Source organism: Bos mutus, chromosome 20 (assembly GCF_027580195.1).
Source record: "Bos mutus isolate GX-2022 chromosome 20, NWIPB_WYAK_1.1, whole genome shotgun sequence".
Taxonomy (NCBI): Eukaryota; Metazoa; Chordata; class Mammalia; order Artiodactyla; family Bovidae; genus Bos; species Bos mutus.
Genome location: NC_091636.1, coordinates 68,553,540 through 68,576,543, shown reverse-complemented (window position 1 = coordinate 68,576,543; position 23,004 = coordinate 68,553,540).

Genomic DNA, 23,004 nt, shown 5'->3' with positions numbered 1-23,004 from the left:
ATGGATAGAGTAATGAACATTGGAAACAACCTAAATCTCAATAATGATGAGATTTTTAATGAAATTAATAGTCATAAAATAGAACTTTAAAGAGTGCTCATAAGTGCCTCTGTTACTCACGCGTGTAGTGCTTTCGTCTCAACATGGTGAAGACACAGAGAGAGTGCCTGTAACAAAGCAAGCACCCAGAACACTCAGACAGTGATATTTGTCTACTTTCTTTTGATTCTTTACAGAATTAAAGTGGTACTCAACTGAAATATGGTAACGTTGGTTAAGTGTGTTTCTTTTCCCGTCCACTCCAGGTTCTCTCCCCACTTCCAGTCAAGAATTATGCGGGGCATCTTTTAAAATTCATGATTTTAACTTTATCACAAAAAAGTATGTATCCATTTTCCATCTATTGATACTTATCTTTTCTATCTGTCAATCTATATGCCATCAATAATCCAAATATTTTGCATATTTTAAAAGTCATTTCTGTCACTTATCTAAGTTTATTAATTGTTTCTGCTCTCCTTTAGAATTAAGCAAGAACTTACCTTGTTTTAACTTCCCTCCAAAGTTACCTTTTAAACTGTTGCATGCTTTTATTGCCATTTTCAGTTTTTTTAATAAAACATAAATCTGTTTTTACAAACAGTGGCTAATTACATTATACATATAATTTATTAGTTTATTTCTATTTGCTTTAATCCCATTTCTTCCTTTTGAAATTTTTTCTTTAAGAATTGATGCTATTAATAACTACTTTAGTTGTTCAGAGTAGGACACATGTGTCTAAACTCATCATCCTCCCGTGCTTGGAAACCTGTTTATTTCGTCCTCACATTTTCAGGGTAGATTAACCACATATGACAAACTGGGTCTACCTTTATTTCCCCTCAGCATTTTAAAGACATACTTTTTATGATTTTCCAGGTTCTGTAGTTGTGGAGATGTCTAATGTGAATGCAATTATTTACACTGGTGATTATAAGTTTTTAATCTCACACATTTTCTGTTTGGAATTTATTTTATGTAATTTCATTAAAATGTATCTATTTTACACTTCATTTATTCTTCTCAGAGCTAGATATATGCTGAAGATTTAAGAGCCATAGGAAAAATGCATGACTGTTATCATTTTAAATATTATCCATCATTTCTTTCTTTGGTTTAATTTTTTTGTTTTATTTTTTCCATATGATGTGTGTTTTTAATTATTGTCTTCACATTTGCTAATCCTCTCTTAGTTGTTTCTAGTCTAGAATTTATCTTTTCTATAATTTTTTAAAATATATTTTCCATATTTTAATTTTAGGATTTTAAATAGATTCTTTCTTTTCATTTTAATTTCTTTTGTGCATGTTGCTATTCTTCCACATTGGAGGAGGAAATGGCAGCCCACTCCAGTGTTCTTGCCTGGAGAATCCCAGGGACGGGGGAGCCTGGTGGGCTGCCGTCTACGGGGTCGCACAGAGTCGGACACGACTGAAGCGACTTAGTAGCATTCTTCCACGTATTTGCTTTTGAGTAATTCAAACATTCTATCAACAGCATTTCTAGACTGTTCTGCCATTTCCATTTTATGGTAGGATATTTCTCCCATTTGGAAAGACTATTTTTTCCCTGTATCCTCTCAGCTCTTCATTTTTCTCATGTGTATTGGAATGTGTTGTGACAACCCAAGTGGACACTCAATTTGGAACCAGATTCTGGGTTACTAGCTATGAACCTTGATCCGCAGACTCATGCTTGAGCCAACTTCAGGCCCATTTCCTGGGTTCTGATATTTCCTGGATTTCCTGTTGTAGCAGACGACAAACAGTTCATTTACGGAAATTACTCTGAACATTTTCAGATTTTTAAAGCCTCTCTTAATGTGAAATCTTTCTTTTCCATGCAATTAAGGTGTTCTCCACTTTTCCTATTTCTGTTCACAGAGATCAGTAAGCGTGCAGTTCAGCTCAGTTCAGTCGCTCACTTGTGTCTGACTCTTTGCGACCCCATGGACTGCAGCATGCCAGGCTTCCCTGTCCATCACCAATGCCTGGAGTTTGCTCAAACTCATGTCCATCGAGTCGATGATGCCATCCAACCATCTCATCCTCTGCTGTCCCCTTCTCCTCCTGTTCTCAATCTTCCCCAGCATCAGGGTCTTTTCCAATGAGTCAGCTCTTGGCATCAGGTGGCCAAAATAAATGTGCAACTGTGTTCCATTTCATTGCTGTGAGTGTGTTTCTTCTCTTTTTCTCTCTCTCTCTTTCTCCCTCTTCCCTCTCTTCTCTCTCCCAAACTTACAATATATATATAGACAAGCTAACACATGAGTCTGCTGTTTGCAGCCCCCCCAGCTAAATCTGACAACTATCTGGATGTTACTTCCTGTTACTTTCCACCATCTTCCATGGGGGACTGGGAGCCACCATCGTGTTTATTCCCTGAAAGTAAGAGTCACTCAGTCGTGTCTGACTCTTGCAGCCCATTGGACTACACAGTCCATGGAATTCTCCAGGCCAGAATATTGGAGTGGGTAGACTTTCCCTTCTCCAGGGGATCTTTCCAACCCAGGGATCGAACCCAGGTCTCCCACATTGCACACGGATTCTTTATCAGCTGAACCATCGGGGAAGCCCAAGAATACTGGAGTGGGTAGCCAATCCCTTCTCCAGGGGATCTTCCCACCCCAGGAATCGAACTGGGGTCTCTTGCATTGCAGGCGTGTTATTTACCAACTGAGCTACCAGGGAAGCCCTGTTTATTCCACAGGGGCTCTGCTTAGTCCATAATGGCCTATTACCCCAGCCTTGTTGATGGGACCCTCTTTGGGTCTGTGGGCATCACTATGCCCTTTAGCTCTGGGCTCCTGCTTACACTGCACGGCCGAGTGCACCGTGGGGACTGGACATCTCTGAACACGTGATGCAAACAATCGGTTGTAAAAAGTCCTGTTGAATTAATATATCAACATCCTTCAGAGGTGACAAGGACTTAATCCCCACAAGGACAGAGATCTTTGTGTGGGTTCATGACCTCCAGCACCCTCAGCGGTTCCTGGCACAAAGCAGGGACGCCTGTGCCCTGAATGGACAGGTGGCGTCCTGAGACTCTGCACCATCTTGGTATCAGGAAGAGAGTGAGACCTGTGCTGTCAGTCTAAGGATGAAGAATTGAAACTGTCCCTTGAATAGGATCATTGCCCCATAGATGCTGTATATCCCCTCTCTCTCCCATTTCCAGAATGAGGCTCTTCTGTTTCAGTTCAAATTTAACTTAAATGTTCCTTGGAAATTCACACATGATTTGAGAGCTCAAGTCAAGAAGAAGAATATTCAATTGGAATCCCTAAGGTAATTTCCATTAAGTGTGTTGTTTGATAGCATGAAAACAGATGGGAAGAAAGCATCTTCATCTCTTCCTTATGGTGCACTGGAAATAAAAAAGTTAGAAAGTTGTCATAAGATAAAGTCTATAATTAAAACAATTTGAGTTGATTTAACAGTTGGTTAAGCAACTCTTTCAGTTCCTCTTTGCATCGTCAGAGATTAAGATAGAAGCTTCATCTGTGATTGTTAATTATTCTTTTTTATTACAGGCATGGCACTTGGGATGTTCTTTGTGCTTTAGTCTTCTCTGTAATTCAGTATTATGGTCAAAATGTTTATTTCTGTCTTGCCAAAGTTTTTTTCTTAATCTCCTAGCAGGAAAATTACCTCCACTTCTCATTTAAAATTTAGAGGAAAACAAAGCCTGTGCATCTGGTATGAGTCACGTCTGTTCTCCGTTCGGGACGTGGCATCTTTGTGAGGTCTCTACTTTCTCCCTTATCAATGTCACATCAATTTCTCTCCATAGCTAGGCACTGGGTAGGCCCCCCACCACTCACAAAGTCACTCATACTACTTCTGTTCTCAATATAAATTCAATGCATCTTCTTTATGGAATATCTAGAGAATGCAAATAAAGTATACAGAAGAAAATAGAAATCAATTGTAATTATTAAATATACCATCAAAAGAAAATCTCATAATTATTTTTGGAAGTATATCTGGTTCTTGAACATGTTTTTGAGAATCTCTTTAACCATTTACCATGTTACTGTGAGGCTTCTCCCTTAAACAAAAATACACTCTGAGAGAGTTGCTTTGTGTCTGCAGAGAACCCCCTCTAAAGATGCGCTGAGGTAACTCACCATCCCTTTAATGGTGGATGCAGTTACCATTTAAAATGTTTTATCACAAGTAATGAGGTTTGATTCCCCTTACAAATACACACTTGTTTACATCTCTGATTACTCAAGTGACATACATTTCTAAAAGTCCATGCCTTTTAGGAAAGAGAAAGTGAAGTGAAAGTCGTTCAGTTGTGTCCAACTCTTTGCCACCCCATGGACCATCCAGTTCATGGAATTCTCCAGGCCAGAATACTGGAGTGGGTAGCCTTTCCCTTTTCCAGGGGATCTTCCCAACCCAGGGATCAAACCCAGGTCTCCCTCATTGCAGGCAGATTCTTTACCAGCTGAGCCACAAGGGAAGCCCAAGAATAATGGAGTGAGTAGCTTATCCCTTCTCCAGTGGATCTTCCCGACCCAGGAATTGAACCGGGATCTCCTGCATTGCAGGCAGATTCTTTATCAACTGAGCTACCAGGGAAGCCCACACCTTTTAGGAATAGTCACTAATTGTCAGATGGTTATTCTTTTGGTAGAATTATTTTCTCATATGAGAATAATTGAAAAGAGGGGATTATAATACCTTCTTCAAGATATAGCATTTAACTAAATAACAAATTTTAAATGCCTTAAGGTTAAGGTGATTTTTTATTTAACCTAGATGCTGCAGCAAATCACAAAAAAACACAATTTGAATTTACAGTCTCTGAAACACAGAGATTTAGAACTTCTTCTGACTTTGGGGGTTACTGCTGGGGCTGATCCAATGTGGCTGTGAGCTGAAGCTCAGGCCAAGAGCACGTGAGTGGATGGAGGTAGCATGCGGAGGCACAGCATGGGGATGGGAAGACAGACAGTCCATGAAGACACTTTCCCCACTCCCTGGAGCAGTGGCCAGCACGGCCATAAAGCAGCAGCAGCAGTCCCATTTGAAACCAGTCAGTGCCTGCCCGGGGGGTCATGTGTCCACCACATGACTGACTGTCTAATTTCTGGAACCTGTGAATGTGACCGTATTTGGAAATAGGATCTTTGCAGATGTGATCAACTTGGCGTGATGTGACTAATCAGGGTGGGACCAAACCCTCCTGACTGGTGTCTTTGCAAGAAGAGGAGGCACAGACGGGAAAGGGCGTATGGAGATGAGGAGACTGGGGCGATGTGTCCACAAGCCACACTCGGGGCCCCGAAGACCGAGGATGGTGGCCAGGAGCAAAGAGATCAGCTGACGGCAGTTTCCCCTCTGTGCCCCTCAGAGGAAGCACGGCTCTACCCACGCCTCGCTATTGGTCTTGAACCATAAAGATCGTGATGGAATACATTTCTGTTGTTTAAAGCCACCTGGTTTTTGGTCCTTTTTCACGGCAGGCAGCTTAGGAGCTGATTCAAGGCCCAGGGAGTCTGTTCATGGAAGCCAGAGGAACAGCCCAGACAGCATCGGAGGAAAAGGCCCCTTCAGACCTGAGTCCTCCCTGGCGGCACTGGCGGGTTTGCTACGTGGGGCTTGTTAAAGCTGACGTGGCTGCCCTGCAGGCACGTGTCAGCCCAGTTAGGTCACTTGTCTCGGGGTGTCCCCTCCGTGAACCCCTCGACCCATGTGCTGGAGGTGTCTGCGCAGTCCCAGGCAGAGTCCTGGGTTACTTTCTTGCCACACCAGCCCCTGCCGACGTGCTGGCTCATCTCTGTTTATTCCCATTAGGTTCACCCGCCTGCCAACAGGATCCAGATTTTTGCTTGCTTGCTTGCTTTTTTTTTCACGTCCAGTGGTAAACTGCCTACCTCTTTCCTTATAAAAAAAAATATAAAAGCAAGATGTCAACATTCTATGTTATTTGGGGGGACAACAGCCTGAAGGAGGGTTTCACAGAGTGAATATTCTCATTTTCCTTCTCCACTTTCCACACACTGTTCCCGAAGCTACATTTACTGCTCCATCCTCCCGTCTCCCTCCTCCTCCTGGTCGTAACCACCACCTCTCTCCTCTCTCGTCCTCTGCTTCACCCCTATTCTTTCTCTTCCACTTTGGTGCTTCACACCGTTTGTAAACTATTTTTTGCAAACTACTGAAAAATGTCTGTAAAGTTGTGGTGAAAATATTCCCAGATTTTTACCAACTGCTCCTTAAGGATGTTGTCACACCTGCATTTGAAGAATCCACATGGCATTTGAATCTGAATCCTGGAAGGATCCCTCTGGTGGATTATGTAACGGCAGGTGATGTATTATCCACATGGGTATCTTATACCCTCTGTCATAGTTGACATACAGCAGCATGTGAATTCCCACCAAAACTTTGGGGGTTATATTTCTAATAGGGCTTTACCAAAATGCACTCTCTGTGTTGACTTACTTAGCATTTTCCTTTACAGATCGGTTCCAATATTAAAGGGAGCTATAGAAATAATCCATGCTTGAGAGAGAATTTAGAAAACAAAAAAGCACAATCTCATCACTTTACAGGGTTCACACACACTTTTCGAAATATTAAGGGAACATTTGGGACTTCAGGTTTCCCAATGTATAGGAAGTTTTCCAGGAATAAAAATGAGTTCAAAGACTCATCTGTGTACAAAGTCTATGAAGTTGATTTCAGAAGAGCCCGTCGCAGGGTTTTCTGAACAGTGTCTCCTATGGTACCCAGACCCCAGGGTTCAAAACTGAAACGTATTTCAGTCCTGGGATGAACAGTGCCCGGAATTACTAAATGCCAGAGCAGCAGGACAAGAGGCATCCTTCCTGCCGGGGCGAGGTGACGTCCACCCCAGGACAGCGGGGCCCCTGTGTGTCTGCCTCCTCTGTGGACCCAGCCCCTTGGTCATCCCTGAGCACAGCCAGGCATGCAGTCAGCAGTGGGCTTGGGGCCACAGAGGGTTAACAGAGCCGCAGTCAACTGAGCCACTTCTAGATAATAAAGCAAAGCATTAGGTTGAGAAAAAGAATGTCAGTTTGATATAGAGATTCCCCTTGGGATCAATGGCTCTGTAGATTATGAAAAGTATGAAGGAAGTTTCCCAGGTGTGGGCACTTCCTTCTTGATGTCAGTTGGTTGGCCGGACACAGTAAACGGGTCAGTCCCTGGGACGGAGCTCAGCACCGGGCGGAGAACCTGTCTCTGTTAAGAGTCAGGAAACCTGCCGCTGGAAACGCCGGCATTCACTGCCAAGTCTCGGGCAGCCTGGCGCGGCTGTGCTCACCGTGTCCGCGGTCCAGTCGAACTGGCAGTGTGGCCAGGTCCTGACACATCATATAAAGCGGAGGGAAAAAGTGTAACTAGAAAGAAGATTCCCACATATTTTGTGCTTTACTCCTTTTTAGTTTATAAGGAAAGGCGCACGGGAAGAACTTGCAAGATGAAGTAGGTAAAGATGGTCTTATTCTTTCTTTCCTTATAAACCACGTTATAAGATGAATCAGTGATTTTATGGGCCTGCCATCAAAACTGCCCATAAAAATGCTCCTTCTTTGCACAGCAAATCCCCCAGTCCCACGATAGCTCTGCACCTCACCCCCAGGGCCAAGAAATGCCACATCCATCACCGCCCTCCGCCCTGGGGGATGGACACCCATTTTCTCAGCTGCTGGCACCCTAGTCTGCAGGGAAAGAGAGCTCAGAAACAGCTGCCTTTTCTTAGCAACACAGTTATTTTTCGGGCTTGGGAGAAGCCTAAGTGAAGTGTCTTTGCCTAAGTCTTATTTCTGTCACCACAACAAATTCACCTCCTTTGTTCCCTCTTGTTTGACCGTAATCCCCTCTGACTCGTTAGTTCAGACTGCAGAGTGGATGAAGCGTCGCCTCATTTTCCTAAGTGCTCTGCGGTCTGAAGCCGTCATCCCTCTAGGCCGGGGCTCCTCAGACGTGCTGAGTGCTCGTGTCTGAAGAGACCTCCGGCAGGAAGGGACAGGCTTTATCCGGAGATCACGCACCCGAGGCTGGCCCTGCCCACAGCCCCTGTCCCGATGGAGCGGCCCACGACCGCACCACCCCGTTTAGGGCACAGGCGGATGGAACGGCCTGGACGCTCCTCTTCCGCCATCCAGTCGGGGCCCCTGCTTTCTGCCGACTTCTCCTGGAGAGGTGAGGGCGAGGCCTGGGAACGGCTTTAGGAGTCATGGCTCGTTTTCTATATTTACCCCAACCCGGCTGCTGACCCCAGTCCTCACCCCTTTCCAGGGGTGCCAGAGGAGGCCAGGGCTGCGGTCCTTCCTGTGGGCGCTGGATTACTTTTCCAGGGTCCCTTAAATCTATGGACCGCTCCCCCAAGTGCTGTTCCCAGCTGGTACGATTATTATCCTTGGTTTAAAAATTGAAACAGGAGAAGTATTTTCACAACTGCTTTTAGAAACCGTTCCCACAGGAAATGTGTCCTTTTCTTTTTGCCTGCATCGTACAGTGCGGTATACAGGGGTCTTAGCTCCCCAGCCAGGGACCAAAGCTCAGAGGCTTAACCAGTGGAGCACCAGGGGGAGTCCCAGGAAGCGTGTCTTCTGCCCCATCTAAGGCTGAGTAGGAGAGCAGACCAGTCCGTCCTAAAGGGAATATTCTTTGGAAGGACTGATGCTGAAGCTGAAGCTCCCATACTTTGGGCACCTGAGGGGAAAAGCTGACTCATTGGAAAAGACCCTGAGGGTGAGAAAGATTGAGGGCAGGAGGAGAAGGGGACAACAGAGGATGAGATGGTTGGATGGCATCACCGACTCAATCGACACAGGTTTGAGCAAACTCTGGGAGATAGTGATGGACAGGGAAGCCTGGCATGCTGCAGTCCAGGGGGTCACAAAGGAGCCAGTGAACACCACCAGTATAGCTGAGTAGCACCTGCTTCTCTGTGTGGGGTTCCGAAAAGATGGTTGTGATCTGGCCACAAACGAATTTCCTGTAACCATCATTCAGAAGGAGCAGACAGCTGTGTACACTCCAAATACGATTTTTAATCAATTCACCAAGCAGATTTTAATTTTAATCCTATAGATGCACTAACAAAAGTATCACTGTATGAAAATAAAGATGTTCACAAAGACATTCTGCCAGCCTGGAGGTGTGGTCAGGAGGTGGCTTGGGTCTCCTGGGTGGCTCCCCACCAGGCACCCCTGACCCTCCGGTGCAGTGACCTCACGTCCAGTGGGCCCTGTTGAGGAGCCACGCATGTGCGCAGAGGGGGCTGGACTGATGGAGAGGGCTGGGCAGGGCTGCTGTGGATCTTGGAGGGGTCCCGCAGGCCCCCAGCGTCAGCGTGAGGCCGCCTGTGACTTCCCTTCCCGGGAGCCTCAGGATGCCACCCGAGATGCCTGTGGCACACCTGGGCTGGTTTCACCGTCTCCAAGAGGCCTGGGACGCTCAGGGCCTCTCTCAGGGCTGATCGACCCACTCAGGGGTTTGCAGGGCCTTTTGACCATGCTCTCCCTGGCCAGGACGGCCTCTCTACTGTGTCTCTGCCAGGTGGGATTGCACCAGTGCGGCCAGGGTGTGCATTCAGGTCTGGGGTGGGGACGTCTACCTTGTAACCAGCCCAGCTGAGCCAGCAGCTTTGGCAGAGGGGGCTCCTGGCGGGCGGTTCAGAGGGTGAGCATAGGCTGGCTCCCAGCCCTGGGTTTAAGGCTGCAGCTTACGCTGTCAGAACGCAGGCCGGTGTGATCCTCTTTCTCGCAGGGCTGGATTCATGGACAAGCTGGCTCTGCCGTGGTGATAAAGGCCTGTTCAGTGTGGGGTCCGGCCCGCGGGGACACGCAGGGACGCCAGGGTGGGGATGGAGCTCTTGTGCCCCCTACAGCCCAGAGGCGGTAGGTTCATCACAGAGGCAGACTGATTTTATTTTTTTTTTTAATGACTGTTTCCCAGCCAGATCCTTGAGTGATTTATTTCTCATGATGTGTTAGTGAGTCCTGGAGTTTATGTGTGGAGGCCTGGGAGTCTCTGATCTCTGAATGGAAACCATTTCTCTCTCCTGGTGCTTAAGCAGCCTGGGGTCCATCATCACCAGCTGGGGGGACGTTCCAGTGGCTGGACCTTCCTGGAAGGTGAGCTCCTGCCAGCTGGCTGCACAGGCCTAGGAGGGGGTGTCACGTGGTGTCCGCCACCCCTTCCAGCCTGAGGCCACAGGGGTCACTTTCTCAACAGTTCAGAAGCAAGAGCTGTGGGGGGTAGACGCCACTGGCAGCTGGACAGAGATGGGTTGGGCCTCCTCTTGTTCAAAAGCTGGGCTTTGCTGTGGGTGGGAGGCTCAGAACCAGCCTGCGCTGCACAGAAAGACAGAAAGGGAGGTGAATATGAAGAGATATCATTTTATATAGATATATATACCTGTATACCATCATATATATGTACACACATATCGGCTTCCTAGAGGCTGAGACGGTAAAGAATCCGCCTGCAATGTAGGAGACCCAGGTTTTATCCCTGGGTGTTGAAGAACCCCTGGAGAAGGGAATTTCAACTCACTCCAGTATTCTTGCCTGGAGAATTCCATGGGCAGAGGAGCCTGGCGGGCTACAGTCCATGGGGTCGCAAAGAGTTAGACATGACAGAGCAGCTAACACTTTCACTTTCATATGTATATACAGATATATACACTTGTATATACTGTATACATATAATGTGTATTAACGTACACACAAACATATCTACATGTATAGGATATTTATTTATATTTATATAAATATATTATTTAGATATATATTATTGTATCTACACATATTTTATATAGAATACGTATTATGTGTATATATACACACATAATATATACATACATTGTATGTCATTGTGTGTATATATGTATAACACTATATATAATTATATGTATATATATATATATATCTTTTTTTGTATATAGGCTTCCCTGGTAGCTCAGATGGTAAAGAATCTACCTGCAATGAAGGAGACCTGGGTTCAATCTCCTGGTCAGGAACTCCTTGGAGAAGGGAATGACTACCTACTGTAGTATTCTTGTCTGGAAAATCCCGAGGAGAGAGGAGCCTGGCAGGTTATAGCCCATGGGTTCGTTATATAGTCCTCAATCATACACACACACACGTGTATATAATGCTGTGCTGTGCTTAGTCTCTCAGTCGTGTCCGACTCTTTGCACCCTCATGGACTGTAGCCCACCAGACTGCTCTGTCCATGGCGATTCTCCAGGCTAGAACACTCAAATGGATTGCAATGCCCTCCTTCAGGGGATTTTCCCAACCCAGGGACTGAACCCAGGTCTCCTGCCATTGCAGGCAGAAACTTTACCACCCGAGCCACCCGGGAAGCCCATATATAATGCATATACACACATACATATATTAATAGTATATGTATTTATATATATATGGCTTGCTAGGTGGCTCAGTGGCAAAATACATCCAAGCCAGAAAACACATGTATATATAAAATGTATATATATAAATATATGTATTTATATACAGGAGACTTGAGTTTGATCCCTGGGTCGGGAAGATCCCCTGGAGAAGGAAATGGCAACCCACTCCAGTATTCTTGCCTGGAAAGTTCCATGGACAGAGGAGCCTGGTGGGCCACAGTCCACGGGGTTGCAAAGAGTCAGACGTGACTGAGCGACTGAAAACAATATATACATTATGTACATATATAAACACACACACATATCCCAGCTCCTAAGCCCAGACCAGAGCTTGCATTGTCAGCCTGGCTCTCTCGGTACTAAACCAGGTAGCTGGGTCAGAGTCAGAGAGGAGCATGTTTTGTCCTGAGGAACCTCACCTGAGCAGACAGGGGCTTCTTCATCCAGACCCCAACACAGACACAGAGAGAAACATCACTCGGAAACGTGGAGAAAAACTGACCTGTCCCATTCAGTTTGCTGTGTCTCTTTTCACACGGAGAAAGGATGTGGCTGTCTCTGCTCTCCTACCCCACGCTTACCCTTCAGAATAAACCCGCACGGGGTGCCCCACCTCTGCCCAGCGTAGACCCAGGATATAATGAGATCCCATCCACTGGACACGTGGAGTCGCCATCACGGCCATCGCCAGGCTGGCCTCTGCCCGACTGCCCAGGACTAAATGCGCCATCCTGGGAGGTGCTCCCTTTACTCTGCATGGCGCTGACCCTTGGATGGGACCCAACAAGGCTGCCATTCCCACAGGATGGCTTTGTCTTCCAGCTGGAAAATCACCCCTGAGCTTCGTCATCACCCTACAAACTTGCCTGATGCCATCGCCGCGACAGCCACCGAACTCATTATTACATTCTGGGGACTACTTTATAGCGATTTCCAGCCTGTAGAAAGGGGTACTTAGTAGAGTTCCACAGCGTGTTTTCTGGCTTGGATGTATCTTAACTCCATTTTCAATACACAAACACCTCCTTAGCAGAACTCCTGCAAGAACAAGGGCAACTCTACCTATGACCCGATTAGTAAAAGGTGTTCTTATTTAAGAGTTATAACAAGTTACTATGAATTTTTTTCTTTACTTAAAAAGATTAAAATCGCATAGACTTGTTATAAAGAAAGCAAATCTGAAGAACTACATGAAGCAACGTATTAGCTTTGTCCTCAGAACCTCCCCCATCCTGTTTCTCAGAGGATACCAATGGTAATACTGTGTTTCATTCTCCGAATTGGAACTGTTGATGAAAATTCCAGAAACCTTGTCAAAACTGCACTTAGGACAATGTCAACAGTCCAGAATGTTCCTCCACGCAAGCTGCATAAAGCCTCAAGGTAAAGAAACAATGGCCATTTTCTTGAGCAATGTATTTCTCATATTCCCAACACAAACTCATCATCATCTCTACATCTTTTAGATACACAGTAGGGAAAAGTAGAAGTACGTGGACTCTATTTCACTTGATGACACACACAAATCTTTCACCCAACGATTGATTTTTCTTCACAGATCTCTTTTTGATGTAGAAAAGCTGGAAAATATTTCCATGCAAAGCACCAGTTAATTTGTATTAAAGTGAATGAAATTAAAGATCCATATAAGAACATCTTGTAAAATGGTATAAAGCACATATAAAAAATACAATATAAAGTAAAAATACATTTTCCACAAATAAATTATGTCCCCAAAGATTAAGTGTATTCAAAATGCAAAGAACAGCTAAATAGAGTGTTTTATGGAAGCTGTAGGAGGGTTTTAAGAATGTTTTTTAGTGGGCAAGGAATCCTATTTTGCAGAGCTATAAAAGTTGTTTTCTTTTTTTACCCTCAGAAAAGTTCTAAAAAATCTTTCCAGATTCTTGAACCTGCTGAGAGTCTGCAAAAATCCAAACAAACATTAAAATTGCCCTCACGTTACATCCATTTTTAAGAGTTTATGATAAAACTTACTCAAGAGACAAATAATGCCTATCCTATGATTTATGTAGGTAAATAAATAGCTTAAAATACAAACAACAAGATATATTAGAAAGAGAATTGGGATAGTTCTGATTCCTGTAGCTATTGCAGAAAATAACATTTGCCGTATTTTACACATTAAAAATGTTCCCTCTTATTTTAGGAAAGAAAAACAACTCATCTGAGCTTTCTTTATTTAAACATTACCAACAGAAAGAGGGCATCTGGGCAAGTCTGTAGAGGCACTGAAAGAAATACGAAGACAGAATTAAAAATGAGAGCACTGAGAGCCAAGGGACAAACACAGGTAAAACCAAGCATCAAATTCAGGTTAAGGGAGTCTTCATTTATTATTGGGATTTCTTGTAGATAGTATTTCAGAATACTTCATATAGATTATAAGATTAATTGCTGTCATATTTAGAGAGTTAAAAGGCAAGAACATATTGATCACTTCATTTTATAGATGAAAATACTGAAACAAAAAAAGAAAAGCCCTTCTGTTCATCGCATGATGCTATTAAGAGAGAAAAAGTAAAGCCACAGAGTGGCAGAAGGTATTTGAAGTCTATATATCTGATAAATAGCTCACATAACTTCTTAATTCAATAAGAAAAGGACAGACTACCTGATTCCAAATGGATAAGAAAAGTGAATAATCATAACTCACAAGAAGTCTTCCAAATGGCTGCTAAATGTATGAGAAGATACCATCTTATCAGAGAAAAGCAAGTTAAAATTATAAAGATGCATCACTACACAACCAATATAATGTTAAAAACAAACAACTACAGACATAAATAAATGTTTGTGAGCACATGGTCCTCCCACTACCTGTGGGAGCATAAATTGACATGACCACTTTGCAAAATTGTATGATGAGATCTACCAATGCTAAGCATGATCCAGCAACTCTCTTCCTTAGTATATACCCTACAGTCTGTACCCTATACCCTCATCTGAAAGGGATGCTCAGAGAAGCGTTATTTGTATGTACTTGAAACTGGACGTTTACTGTAGCTCAGACAGTAAAGAATCTGCCTGCAATGCAGGAGACCTGGGTTCAATCCCTGGGTCGGGAAGATCCCTGGAGAAGGAAATGGCAACCCACTCCAGTATTCTTGCCTGGAGAATCCCATGGACAGAGGAGCCTGGTGGGCTAGAGTCCACGGGGTCTGTACGGAGTCGGACACGACTGAGTGACTAACAGTACTACTACTACTACTATTTGAAACTGGAAGGAAGCTCAAGTGTCCATCAACAGTAGAATCCATCAATCTATCGTGGTCTTTCCAGCCTGTGGAATACTGCACAGCACTGAAAGTGAATTGCCACCTACTACATAAAAAAGATGGGATAAAGCTCAGAGATCAAGGGGAAAAATCCAGACACAGAAAAATATCAACTCCTGACAAAGACAGCTAATTGAACGGCCGAAGTTTGGCTGGAAGGGAGGATTTTGAGTACAGGTCGTCACCCCCGGTATCTTGCACAACTTGGCACGATACATGGATAGGTGAACTTTATAAAGACACACTGAGCTGGCACTCTTGATGTGTGTGCCATAGTCTATACACAGATGACACATTGGGAGCTTTTAATACCTCCAGCAATCCAGAGGGTAAGACCTCTCAAGTCATGGCTGGTTGGCTTCCAGATGAATCACTGATGTTCTTACTCATCCCCAGCCCTCCTCCCTGTAGGAGAGACAGACTTGAGGAAATTCTTCGTCACGTTAACATTGGGAGAATCCTCCAGTAATCTTAAGATTTGAGAATGTGATTGTTCTTTTGAAGCTTAGACTCAGGGATGAGGCACAGTTTTGAAAGCATTGCCGAGTGGTGGGAAGGGCGTGGCCAAAGCAGGCGTTACAGCTCAGAGGCATTGTCAAAACCAAACTTTCCATGAAAATATCCTAAATTTCATTCTTTTTGTGTCTTGAGGTAACACTGTGTAACGAGAGCATCTCTGGATTACGTGGTACGACCACCAACATCTCATTGCTTCTGTAACTTCCACAAGCCAGGCACCTGCTCATGCATCCAAAGTCAGGGCCTTGGGTCCACTGGTCTATGGTTGAGCAAACTTAGTGGATGCCAGATGCTGACTGGAGATGGGGCACAGGCAAACGGAAGACATCCAGGCTTTGGAAACGTGTGGTAGTCAGTTAACTGACACCCATTTTACTGATATGTTGAAAAAGGAAAAAAAGGTAGAAATACTGATAAACAATAAACAGCACAACTTTATTCCTTTCCAACAATGACGTCAGTGCTGTGGGTGGATTGTTTTATTTTGTTTCGTTGTGTCTTTATTGTCTTTCTCCCACTGAAGAGAGATGCTACCTGTCTTGTTTATTTCTGCATGTATACCACCTTGCAGTGTTGGGCACATAGTGTGCATTTAATAAGTACCTCTTGAGGAGTTACTAAATCCTCAAGGATGAATCACCATGGCATACGATTTTCTCTCCTCTGAATGAAAAGAGCCTCAAATTTCATGTATTTAGCAAAAGATGTGCTGTGCTGTGCTTAGTCACTCAGTCATGTCCAACTCTTTGTGACCCCATGGACTGTAGCCTGCCAGGCTCCTCTGTCCATGGGGATTCTCCAGGGAAGAATACTGGCCTGGGTTGCCATGCCCTCCTCGAAGGGATCTTCTCAATCCAGGGATTGAACCAGGTCTCTTGCATTGCAGGTGGATTCTTTTCCATCTGAGCCACCAGGGAAGCCGCTTAGCAAAAGATACATATATCATAACCATAACAAAGAAAGAACTTGTTCACCTTTTCTTGCAGATATTCTTTTTTTCCTAAAATTAATTTAACTTGACTGCTTTCAAGGGTGTCATTTTCCCTTGGCTCATCTGATTAAGGACTTTTCTTAAATAAGCGTAGACCCTTGAGAGGTGGCACAGTGGTAAAATCTGTCTGCCTGCCAATGCAGGAGATGCCAGAGGTGTGGTGGGTTCAGTCCCTGGGTTAGGAAGATCCCCTGGAGGAAGAAATGTTAACGCACTCCATATACCTGGGAAGTCGCACGGACAGCAGAGCCTGTTGGGCTATAGTGCGTGGTGTTGCAAAGAGTCGGACACGACTGAGTGACTGAGCACACACACACACAACCACTGGTCCCAGAGTTGAACAATCACCTCACCCTAACTCCAGTGGGAAGCAGACCAACATATATTGGAATAAATGCAGAAGGGGCATGAACTTTTCATCTTTTCCTAAAAGAGCCCAACCCTTATTAACTGAAAGTGCATTTAGGAATTCTAGGCTAAAGCTAGCAGTAACAGATACTTGCTTACTTTGTGTACAATAGGGCCTTTCAGATTTATTATCTTTTGTTCCAAATCATGTTTTTGATTTTCTTTTACTGAACTCAGATTTTGGGGGGTTTGATAAACTGACATGTATGGAGATCCTTGTCTGTGCCAGGCATGTTGATTGAGATTTTTGTATCTTTTCTCTCATAAAGTTTTCTGAATGGACTGATGGAAAATAAATGCCATTAGTAACCTCTTGTCAGTGTATGAGAAATAGAAGAAAATAAAGTAGCTAAAACATAATGGGAGTTTCTCCCTCCTGAGAAGTTTGAAGGTTGTTTGTTTAAGGCTGGTGAGGTCCTCTGTGGTGGAAGTGTTGTTGCTGTTCAGTCACTAAGTCATTTCCGACTCTTTGTGACTCCAAGGTGGATGTGACCACGGCTGGATCTTGAAGATACCTCATGGTCCATGATGGCTGCTGAATGCCAGCCATTGTGACCTTTTCGCATCTAGTAGGAAAAAGATAGCAGGGGTAAGAGTCAGGGAATAAGGAAATACCCTTTTCTTAAGACAGCTGTTAAATTGGCATATATCACTTTCCTAGAGTGTGTTGGTCAGAATTCAGTCACATGACCACATCTAATTGTGAAGAGTGCTGGCTGGGAAATGTAGTCTTTGTTATGGAGAACTAAGCTGAATACTGCTAAGAAAAAATGGGAAAAATGGATATTGGCTGGTAGAAATTGTTGCCACAAATTGTACAATCATTTTCTGGTACAACATGGACACTGAAGTCAAAGAATTAAAGACTGTATTCACATAGATTTTAAGCTGCTTTCTGTTTGTGATTATGTTTCTAGAAATTCAGTGTGAATGCCTGCTTTAGCACTTAGTTCACCAATCAGTAATCTGTCAACAGACACTTTTCTTACTCAAGGAGCTTTTCCACAGTGCAAAAAGTGCACTGAAAGATGAGTTTTCAAGCATACTTCCAGTTGTTAGGCCCCGTGTGAATGGTAAAACCTAATCAAACAAAGGCAATAATAGAAAGGAAACAGATGACCCTTGCTTCAGCAAGTTTGTACAGCTCTCCACTCCTTTTGTGAGAGGAGAAACGGGGCTAAAGTGATCAGAATGATCAGTGACCAGTGTTCAGAAGAACAGTGATTTCTGCTTATTGAAAGATCTCTTCTCTTCATTCTCCGTGTTTACTGTTGCTCACTTTTATTTTTCAGTTCTAAGCTGACTCAGGAGTTGTGATAAAACAGCCAATAATATTCATGGCCCACAAGTAGGCCAAAGAGAAGATAATTTTAATTCATTCTTTAAAGTATATGGAACAAACTACACTTTGGACCAAAAAGAAAAAAAAGGCCCACCCCAGCAAGAACCCTGGCAGAGAAAGGGCAAACCTCAACCAATAAGAAAGCACTGTCTTCACTGTTCCAGGATGATGTCTGCTAAAAGAAACATATTTAGAGCTGAAGTTTAAGTAATCTTAACACTCTTGTCACCAATAAATGGCTATCTCTATTTCTATTTTTCAGTCTCTTTTTTAACTCTCTTTAACTTTTCACTGATTGCTCCATATATTTTACAATTTTCTCAACAAAAGGGAAGGAATACTACAGGTAGACATGTAAGAGGCCCAGAGACACCACGGAGGCCTTTCTCCGTTTGCAGTGTCCCTGTGGTTGTTCAGCCGTTCAGTTGTGTCTGACTCTTTGCAACCCCATGCCCTGCAGCACGCCAGGCTTCCCCGTCCTTCACCGTCTCCCTGAGCTTGCTCACACTCACACCCGTTGAGTCAGTGATGCTCTCCAACCACATCATGCTCTGCTAGTTTGCAACATTGGGACAAGGTTTTTCTATAGACTCAGCCTCAGACACCGACACAAAGCACCAAAGAAGCGAAAAAGAACATTTGAAGAAACATGTGATGTTGGGATTTCTGGAACTTTAATAGCTTTCCACTTAAATTTTTGGCTATCATGCACTTTAGCTAAGAGAAAAAAAAATAATGAGTTTTACAACATTCAACGTGCTTTATAACTTATTACATAATGGTGTAAGCTCCATAAAGAAGGCTGTGTGCAGTGCTGTAAAACTTATTAGGTCACCGATACTTCTAGTTTCATATTAAGAAATTAGAAATAATGGTGCAGATTAGAGTTACCAGAATTATTAAAAATCCTTTGAATTCAATCAGTCATTCCCAAGGATATACTAATGAATTTGTAGCCTTAGAAAAGAGAAAAAAAAGTTTCATTTATACATTCACCTGAGGTGACAGAAGTCATGTTAACATTTTAAGTTTTATGTGGACTTTCCATGGGCAGCAGGCTTCTCTCTGCTCACCTCCTGCTCCACACAGCTCACCTTAATTTTCGTTTTGTAGGCCCCAATGTGAGAATGATTTTTAAAAATTAGACATTTAGTCTGAATATAGTCATGGCTAACCATCCTGCTTCAGATGTTATTTTAGGTTGAAGTGTTTAAGTCTCACGAAGTAGGTTAAGGTCCGGCACGTTCTTCAGGTGGCACTTTCCCTTCACCCTGTTGCTCAGCTTCCCAGTCCCCTGCCTTCTTGGTCTAGACAGCGTCTCACAGCTGTAGGTCCTGACAGTGACCTCTGTGGCTGGCCAGACCGGCCTCCCCCTGCGGTGCCTGCCACGCTGAAATATTCCTGTCTGGGCCTGATATCTCCAAGTAGAGGGAGAGTTTTGGAGGCTGGCAATGCACAGCACAGCATGGGAGAGAACTTACACAGAAGAGAGTTCCAAAGCTGCTTCTTCTGAGTGTGGATAGGAGGGAAGGACTAACAACAGAAAGAGTAACCTCATAGTTTCCACTGCATACTGCTTTGAAACCAGAACTGCAATCGGCAAACAGATAAAGGACTGATCTGGACTCATGATATAATTCATCTGTCCTTCTCTCCAAAAGGCAATTACCTTTTGACAAAACGCATCTCTCTGCTTTTTAGGGCAGAGTGGCAAAATACAGAGACCACTAGCCTGTTCATCAGTCACACATGTCTTGGGAAGATATTGGTCCTTTATCCCTAGGTAATCTTTACCCATCAATCCATCCATCCACCACCCATCCATTCATTATCTACCCGAACGTCCAACCATCCACCCATCATTCATCCATCTAACCAACTGTTCACCCATCCATCCATCTGTCTGTTTGCCCAGCCAACCAGCCAGCCAGCCAGGTAAACTTTACATCAGCAGGTATTGATGTACCAAGTATTGTAATGACAAGGGTGCATTGATGTTATTTCTGGGAGCCCACCGTAGGACGTGCGAGTGGAGGTGACACAGATGATGGCAGGGAAGGGAAGGTTGCACAAAGACTGGGTGTGATTCCGTGGGAGCAAGATTCCCAAGAAAAATTCTGGGGAGGGCATGTCAACATAACCTCCTTAACGAATAAATGCGGTATAAGGTCAGTACTTTCCACTTATATCTGACCTGCTGCTGACCTAATTTATAACAAATAAGGGGCTTCCCAGGTGGTGCTGGTGGTAAAACTCCACCTGCCCACGTGGAAGGTGGCATGGCAGCCTGGCAGGCACCACGCGGGAGACGAGGGTTCAGTCCCTGGGTCAGGAAGGCCCCCGGAGAAGGAAATGACAACCCACTCCAGGGTTCTTGCTTGGAGAGTCCCGTGGACAGAGGAGTCTGGTGAGCTACAGGCCGTAGGGTCACAAAGAGCTGGACACGACTGAAGCGACTTAGCACATGACACATAGAGGAAAATACATATTCCTTTACGTCGAACAGAGTGAACATGTTGAGCTGCAGGTGTGCCTTTGTTTCACGTACTATTAAGAAAAAGAGTCCCAACCTGCCTAGTGAGATGCTGGGAGAGTCGTGGCCTCAGTGTGAGGATGAACAAAAACAGAGCCAGAACCCAAAGAACAAGGAGGATGCTCGTGTGTCTCAACGCTGGCCTTGAGTGGAAGAACAGAATCTTCTCTGAGAGTCTGCGTCTCATGCAGCGTGTGCCTGGGTTTAGTTGGAATTCACACTGACAGAAAGGCACAAAGATCCTGAGGCAGAGAACTGATCTCATCATGGTTCAAAGCTCATGGGCCCCAGACTACAAATAGTCAAAATGCAAACCTCTTCGTAAGATTCTGATGTCTATGCAGGCCTGCTGTGCTTACACGGTACCGTCGATGGAAACTTACACATCAAGTTCAGAGAAGATGAAATGCAAAGGGAAGTAATCACCTTAAGATCCGTATCTGTAGATATGTAGTCACGTTAGCCATACAAATTGTGGATGTACACTCAAAATATCTATCTCCTCTTTACTATAATTGGATATAAAACTTATAAGAACTGGCCATATTTATATTTAGGGCTATAATATCAATGTGTGATAAAAGTGTGGTAAAATTACTGAGTGGTTTATTAACCATATACCTAGGCAGAAATACATCATAGGTCTCTTCTCATTAAGCAGTCATTTGTAGAGATGACACTAAGTTTAGAACACTGTCCTACAAGAAGGGCAATTCCTTCAAGTTTGCCAAACAAGACAATTTTGATGAATAAACAATATATGATAATTGATGTATATTGTCTTTAAGTAGGAGAATGGCTGTCTTCATTGAGACAGGTGTTGAGTTTTTTATCAGATTGTGGGATGGGCGTTAATAAGCCATTTCAATTTCTCTGATGGAGTTATTGCAGTGTTTCACTTTTGCAAGGCTGTTTTAGAGGTAAGTCTAATTGACATGGGCAACGATTTTCAAGCATAAAATTAGCTTTGGGGACCACAAGAAGCAAGTTTTAGAGTTAAATACAGAATTCAGCATGATCAAAGTTTCTGACGGACTCATGAGCATAAGTTGCTTTTTTAGGAATTCATGACCCTTGATATTCCACTCTGGCCATGTGTCCAGAGAGTCAGAAGCAGTCCTACTCCATGTGGGAACTAAGGGGAAAATGCCTTCTCTTAACCTTGATTTCACTTCAGTGTAGTATCCTTTCAGCAAATATTGATGGGACTTGTTCTACTTGGCAGGGGCTGTGGAAGCAGTGAAAATTCAAGGTTTTCTCCCAGGGATACCATGGTCTGGGAATTCCAGCTGTGGACATGTCACTCTTGCAGGGGTTTTGTGTACCGAAGGCATTAGACCTGCCATGGTTCCTTGGTTATTCATGGCTCGTTATTGTGATTAATCCATAGAAGTCTCAACCATTGAGTTGATAACCTGAGAATAGTTCTGAAAGTGGGTCAAGATTTCAAAGAGGTAACAATCAGACACTTAGAAGAAAGGATTCACCATAGGGAAAGGAAATACTGTTTAGACTTCTATTAAAATATGACACATATGATACAAGTCTATGATCATTTGTAGACTGGCCAAGGGAAATTGATAACTTTTACCTGGGGCACCATCTTTGTTCTGTCTTGTCTTCCGTCCTTGATCTTTCTCTCCCTCCACCACCTGTATTGAAAGTCTACTGTGCACCAGGAGAATTTCTACTTTGTTCCACTCAGGACCACGTATCTTAGAAGCCCACAGTCCAGCAAAGAGGCAGACTAGACGCACAATTAAATGTTTAAAATACTCTGTAACCAAATTTATCATTTATGTGTGCAAAGGGCATGAGACTGGCCATCAGTGGTGGAAGGTTGTGTCTGCTTGCCATGCGGGAGGAGGAGGTGAAGGCACATAGAAAAGAAAAGCTAGAGAGAGAGAATATGAGCCACATCCTGAAAATGGAATGGGAGGACACCCTGCTGAGATGGCTGTGTTTGTTTCTATTTATATTCAACGTTCTAGAAGGCTCTTCTTCCAGGAGTTGGGGATGCACAGGGAAGCCTGGCGTGTGCAGTCCATGGGGTCACAAAAATTCGGACATGACTGAGCCACTGAACTGAACTGAACCGAAGGGTCTTCAAGGACAGATGTCCGTGATGGGTGAGTAGTCATAGAAAACACATAAGCACAGGCTATTCTCATGTTTTGGGGACTAATTATTGATTCCAAACTGCTTCAAAAATATCTCTGTCCATCCTCAGTCACACAGGATTGGAGACCTACGTTTTTCCTTCCATGTTTATGTCCAAAGGGAACCTATGGCTGAGGAACCCCAGCAGGCAGGGGAGAACCCAGACGTCACTCGATCCGCCCTTCTCTTACAGAACTCATTCTTCCAGTGGCCACCAAAGACTGCAAATAGATTCTAACTGCAAAAATTGTGCGAGCTTCCCTGCTTATAACCGGCCAGCCCCGCTAACATGCTGCAA